Genomic DNA, 6,000 nt, shown 5'->3' with positions numbered 1-6,000 from the left:
TCTATCCAAGATGGTTTTCTGCTTAAGTTACATTAATAATTTAATTTATTCAGCATGAAATGGAGCTTAGTTATGTAGCATGAGGCTGTATATGCTGCAATGTTGGGACTGTTGGTAAGTCAACAGCGGGTCAGAGGAGGAGCCGCTGTGGGAGATGACAGTTCTTTAAAAAATTATGATTTAAATTGATTTAAGTCAAGCCTTTTTACTAGTGATTTAAATCGACTTGATTCAAACCAAATCCACCTTGAGGCTAATTCTGCCCACTGCCAGGAATTCGATCCTGACTGGCTCAAGGTGGACTCAGCTTTCCATCCTTCCAAAGTTGGTAAATTGGGGGTGAAAGGGGATGGTTTCACGTGAGTGGCAAGCACACGCAGCTCCATTTGCACAAACAAGAGGGAACCCAGAAGAGGGGGGGGGGGCGCTGCCCTATGACTGGACTGGATTCTAAATGGATTGCACTGTGGTATAACTTACTAACAACTCACCATTGACTTGGGTTCATTAGCTCTAAAAATTCATCAAAATCCGGGAAGCCAAAATTAAACCAACTTCATCGGAAGCATGCTTCCTTATTCAGAGTCAATTACAGGTCTATTTCTTTTTTAGGAGTATTTGGTCACAAACTTTTACAAGACAACACCTTATCATAGAAACATAGAAGTCTGACGGCAGAAAAAGACCTCATGGTCCATCTAGTCTGCCCCTCATACTATTTTCTGTATTTTATCTTAGGATGGATATATGTTTATCCCAGGCATGTTTAAATTCAGTTACTGTGGATTTATCTACCACGTCTGCTGGAAGTTTGTTCCAAGCATCTACTACTCTTTCAGTAAAATAATATTTTCCCATGTTGCTTTTGATCTTTCCCCCAACTAACTTCAGATTGTGTCCCCTTGTTCTTGGGTTCACTTTCCTATTAAAAACACTTCCCTCCTGGACCTTATTTAACCCTTTAACATATTTAAATGTTTCGATCATGTCCCCCCTTTTCCTTCTGTCCTCCAGACTATACAGATTGAGTTCATGAAGTCTTTCCTGATACGTTTTATGCTTAAGACCTTCCACCATTCTTGTAGCCCGTCTTTGGACCCGTCCAATTTTGTCAATATCTTTTTGTAGGTGAGGTCTCCAGAACTGAACACAGTATTCCAAATGTGGTCTCACCAGCACTCTATATAGCTTATCTTTCCCTATGTAGCTGCACAGGGTGCAAATTTGACTTCAGAGACCTAACTTTTCACCCGTTGGCACTTAGCCGCTGAGCCTGGCTTGGAAACCCAAATTTCTCCCTTCGAGAGCAAGAAATAAATAAATCACTATTCCACCATTTGTCCAAAGTTGCATTTAATTGCTATTTACACCCATCTGTTTTGAAATCAAGTATATTTTATTACAGTAAATAGTACAGAATGAGGTAAGAACCCTCATGCCATTCCTTGTAAGGCAGCTGTAGTCGGATTCGTAATGGATGGTTAACACAGCCAGCTAAAGTGTTGCAGAAACAAAACACGTTTTTTTAAAAAAGGGTTACAGGTGAAAAGTTGTCATTGTGCATCACGTTGTTGAGCTCTTCCCATCCCCTCCTCCCTTCCTTAAAAGTAGCGGGGTGCAGACATTTTAATTGCTAAGGATACACTGGGTAAGAGAACTAAAATGAACCCGGCATCGTTTCACTCTTCCGAAAGCTTGAAAGATATATCCTGGCTTAAGACAATGAAAGCCACAATTGCGTATTGTCATCAACACACATCCGGCACACACTTCTATTTCAACGGGGGAGTGAACAAGCCTTGGCTCTTCCTTCCAGTGTTGCCAGACAACATTTGCCCCTTACAGCCAGAAAGGACAGAGAAAACACAATCTGAACTACAGCTTTACACACAGCCGCTGCCCTTCCGTCCCGCATGCCCAGCAGTCCTAGGTTACCAGCGCAAGAGAACATTTGTAGCTCAAGGTTGGACTGCGGGGTCCCTTAGTTGCTCTCTGAGCTTGGCGGGTTTCTTGCAGACATTTCCTGACCCAGCTAAGTAACATCATCAGTGCTAGAAAGGGAGTGGGGGGTGTTGGCACTGATGATGTCACCTAGTTTGGCCAGTCGGGAAAACCACCAAGCTCAGAGAGCAAGCAAGGGACCCCACAGTCCCTAGATTATTTGAAACCTACACTCTCCCCTTTCTTTCTTCCTACACACCTTGGGCCAATGGGCTAGGGAAAGTAGTAGACCCAGAGGTGGGCTGCTAAGGTGGAACGGTGACGGGTGCTCGTCCCCCTGGCTGTGAGTGCTAGCGGAGTCCAGCGCAATTCTGCTACTGCACCTGAGCAGGGAGTGAAATTGCGCGCGGACATGTGTCCGTGCGCGATTTCACTCCCTGCCCAGGTGCAGTAGCAGAATTGCGCTGGACTCCGCTAGCACTCAGAGTGAGGGGGGTTGAGTACACCTCACTGTTCCACCTTAGCATCCCACCTCTGAGTAGACCTCCCCCTACTAATCCACGTCTGGCCACTCGAGAGGCCAATCCTGTGACATCCTGTCCCTGTGGATCGTAAGTGGTCTTCCTGGCTAAACCAGATAAGAGCAGGTGGCCTCAAGAGCTGGCGAAGGAGATCACCTCGTTCCTCCCTGAAGGCTGTCAATTTACAGAGCTTTTAGGGAAGTGATGGTGGCCAGGACCCCCAGCCACTCCTCTAACACAGCGGTCTGCAACCTTAACCAGTTTTGTAGACCAGCAGGAGAGGAAATGGTTCTGTGAGAGTAGCAGGTGCGCACAACCACAGCTCTGTGTGCGCCCGCTGCTCAATGGAACTGCCTGCCACTTGCCCAGTTCCAAACAAGCTGCAGGACAGTACCAGGCCACAGACCATGGGCTGGGGACTCCTACTCTTCAAACACACGGATACTTTCTCCCAGGATCATAGGAACAAGATTTAACACTATAGACTTGAACATGTTTGTCTTAACTTGGTTAGAACACAAGCTTGGAGGAAGCTAACAGCTGATGGCATCAAAACAAGCTTGGCATGCCAGAAGCGTCCATGCCCACCGATGGGACAACCCAAGCGATCCAGCACCTCGGTTGTTCTGCTCTGGGCCCCCCAACGTGCCAGGCAAGCTGACCTGTTCAAATGATTTCTTATTATTCACTCAAAGCAAACTCTTAATATACAATCAGCATTGATTCTTAGCCGAATGAAAACATGGTTCAAGTCATCGAGATTTAATACTTAATATATATATGTCGTTAGCTTCAGCCGATATTAACCCCAGTTATTTCTTCTTTATATAAGGATACAAAAATCTATTTTTTTAAAAATCAAACGATAGCAAAAAACCCCAAGATTATAATTGAAAAAGCAGATTGTATAAAATAAATCTTAATTACTATACCCCAACGGAAACCTCTTTTTTTTTAAGACATTGTTAAAGAAAGCACTTAATTTCTCCAATAGACATTTCCATAGATGGTTGCGATTTATCGTGTCCTTACGAGAGAATTACACTCCCTCTGAAGTTGACCCAAGAGCAACTATCTACAACAAGGGCAGGAATCCAGGTTGGGAAATTGATTCTTTTATACAAATAAATACAAGACCACCCTAATTGCATAGTGTGTGCGCGCTTAACTGTCCCAAATCGCAATTCCAAAGTTTTTCACAGTTTAAAAGACTAAATGGGGCACATGAAACTAATGTCTTAATTTCAGGGTGTCCAACCTTGGCTACTTTTAAGACTTGTGGACTACAATTCCCAGAATTCCCCAGCCAGCATGGCAAGCTATATTCTGGGAGCTGAAGTTCACTTGATCTTAAATGTTGCCAAGGTTGGATAGCCAACGACACAATTCCATCCAACACTACTAGATTTTCTCTGCTAATCCCTCAGCTAAGGGAGGTCTGCTTAAGCGACAGCACACAACGTACACAAGGTGATTGTAGCCAGCCACAGAGAAGGAACCGCCAAACACTGAAAAGTGAGCGTCTTGCACCGCTCCCAAAATTTAGATTTCATGGATGGAGAGTTATGTGCCTCCATAGGAAGGACTACCTTTTCCATAGTTCAGACAAGGAAAAAGTTCTACCTGTCCCAACGGATGCCCCTAGATCAATCTTTGCAAGACCTGGCTATTTCCAGGTACATCTGGACTTCCACTCCGAGAATTCTTCTCAATGGTCATCATGCTGGCTGTGGAATTGTGGGAGTTGAAGTTCACACACCTGGAAATGAACAAGGTTGGGAAAGGCTGTTCCAGAGCCACGGGGTTTTCCAAATGACAGGAGAAAAATGAGCGAGCCCCTTTCCTCTCCTGGGCCTGCCAAGACCTTCACCCAGGCAATGGTGGTCTTCATGGGACTTGAGGACCACAAGCTGCAGTCTCCCTCCCCTTCTCTCCTTTTCATCCTCTTCCCCAATTGTGCTATTATTCCTCTGCAAAAGGAAACAATGCCGTGATTAGTTAGTTGACGTGACACAACGTGCTAAATCCGAAGATGGTGCCTGTGGTAGAACAACAGTGGAAGACCCCCGATCTAGCTCACACCCAGATACTATCCTCATCCAGAAACGTCTCACTATTCACACGACATTGATTGATGCTTGAGGGTATCGGACAGAGTCTCATTTTGGAGTGGCCCATGCAAAATTTAGATTGCCGGTCCTCAAGTTCTAGAACAGGAGTTCCCAAGCTTGGTCGCTCTATGGACTTCAATTCCCAGAATTCCCCAGCCAACATGCTTTTAAGAAGGGAGTCTCAAGACATGGCCACTTTAAGGATTGTGGACTTTAAGTCCCAGAATCCACCAGCGAGTCAGGTTGACTGAAGGACTCAAGTCTTAAAAGTAGCCAAGTTTGGAGACCCGCTTTAAGGCTTGTGGACTTCAAGTCCCAGAATTCCCCAGCCAGCATACTTTAAGACGGGAGTCTCTAGACATGGCCACTTTAAGGCTTGTGGACTTTTAAGTCCCAAAATTTCTCAGCCAGTCATGATGGCTGGGGAATTCTGAGAGTCCCTTACAAGTGGTCAAGTCTAGAGATCCTTGTTCTAGAACCTGAACGAGCTCTTGAGCTACCTAGAGGAGAATCACCGCCCCTTTTCGGTGGGTCTCTCATTTCCAGGATTGTGGTTTTCCTTTTGCTCCTGGAGGGGGGAAGCCAAGGTCGACGACTCTACACAACAGAGATGAAGCCGTGCTCAACAATCCCTGCCCCCCACTCCCCTCAACACGGCCCCCCCTGACTTCTGGATCCGAGGTGGGGAAGTACAGTTGGGGAAGAGGTTCTGGCTAGATTCAAATAAAAAATATAGTTATGGCTCAGATCCTATGGCTCAAGGAGAGAAGCACAACAAAAGCATCACAAAAACCCTCTTAAGTAGCCATGGTTGCAGACTGACCAGGTTTAAGAAGGGGGGGGGGAAACGACGACCAAGCGAAAGGATGCCCACCCTGTCCCAACAATCCACTCACCCACTCTTGTGGACCAAAATTCACCCTTTCACCAAGCTGTAGCAATGGAAATGCTTTCTTTAAGGCAGGAAGTATTTTAAGTTAAGGTAAAGTTACCTTTATTTAATTCTTTGTACCTGTGACGGCATATAGTCTTTTGTGTACAGGTTTTATTTTATTTTTTTTCTTTCCTTTTTCTTCAATAACACTCGCAGAAACATAAATAGCAAATCTTCTGAACATTTCCTGAAATTAAATTGCAAAAAGTTCTCTGGAAGACATTCGTCGAAGGCCATCGTAATACTTGCGTTTTTTTTTCTTTTTTTCCCTTTTATCCCCTCCATACAATCAATGGATGGCTTTGCCCCGGCAGAGAAGCTATACGGTCATCCATCACCGAGGAGCAACGGAACAAACAGGGGATTTAAAACCATCCCTTCTGAGCATTCCCAATCTGCTGCAACACCAATAGAAATGTGCAGGTTTTTATTTTTATTTTTTAAAAAAGAAGATAGTCGTCTGCTAAAGCTTGTGCCCCTTTTTGCGATAGGT

The sequence above is a fragment of the Erythrolamprus reginae genome, chromosome 1 (assembly GCF_031021105.1).
Source record: "Erythrolamprus reginae isolate rEryReg1 chromosome 1, rEryReg1.hap1, whole genome shotgun sequence".
NCBI lineage: Eukaryota > Metazoa > Chordata > Lepidosauria > Squamata > Dipsadidae > Erythrolamprus > Erythrolamprus reginae.
The sequence above is the reverse complement of the archived record's forward strand: the minus strand, read 5'-3'. Positions refer to the sequence as shown.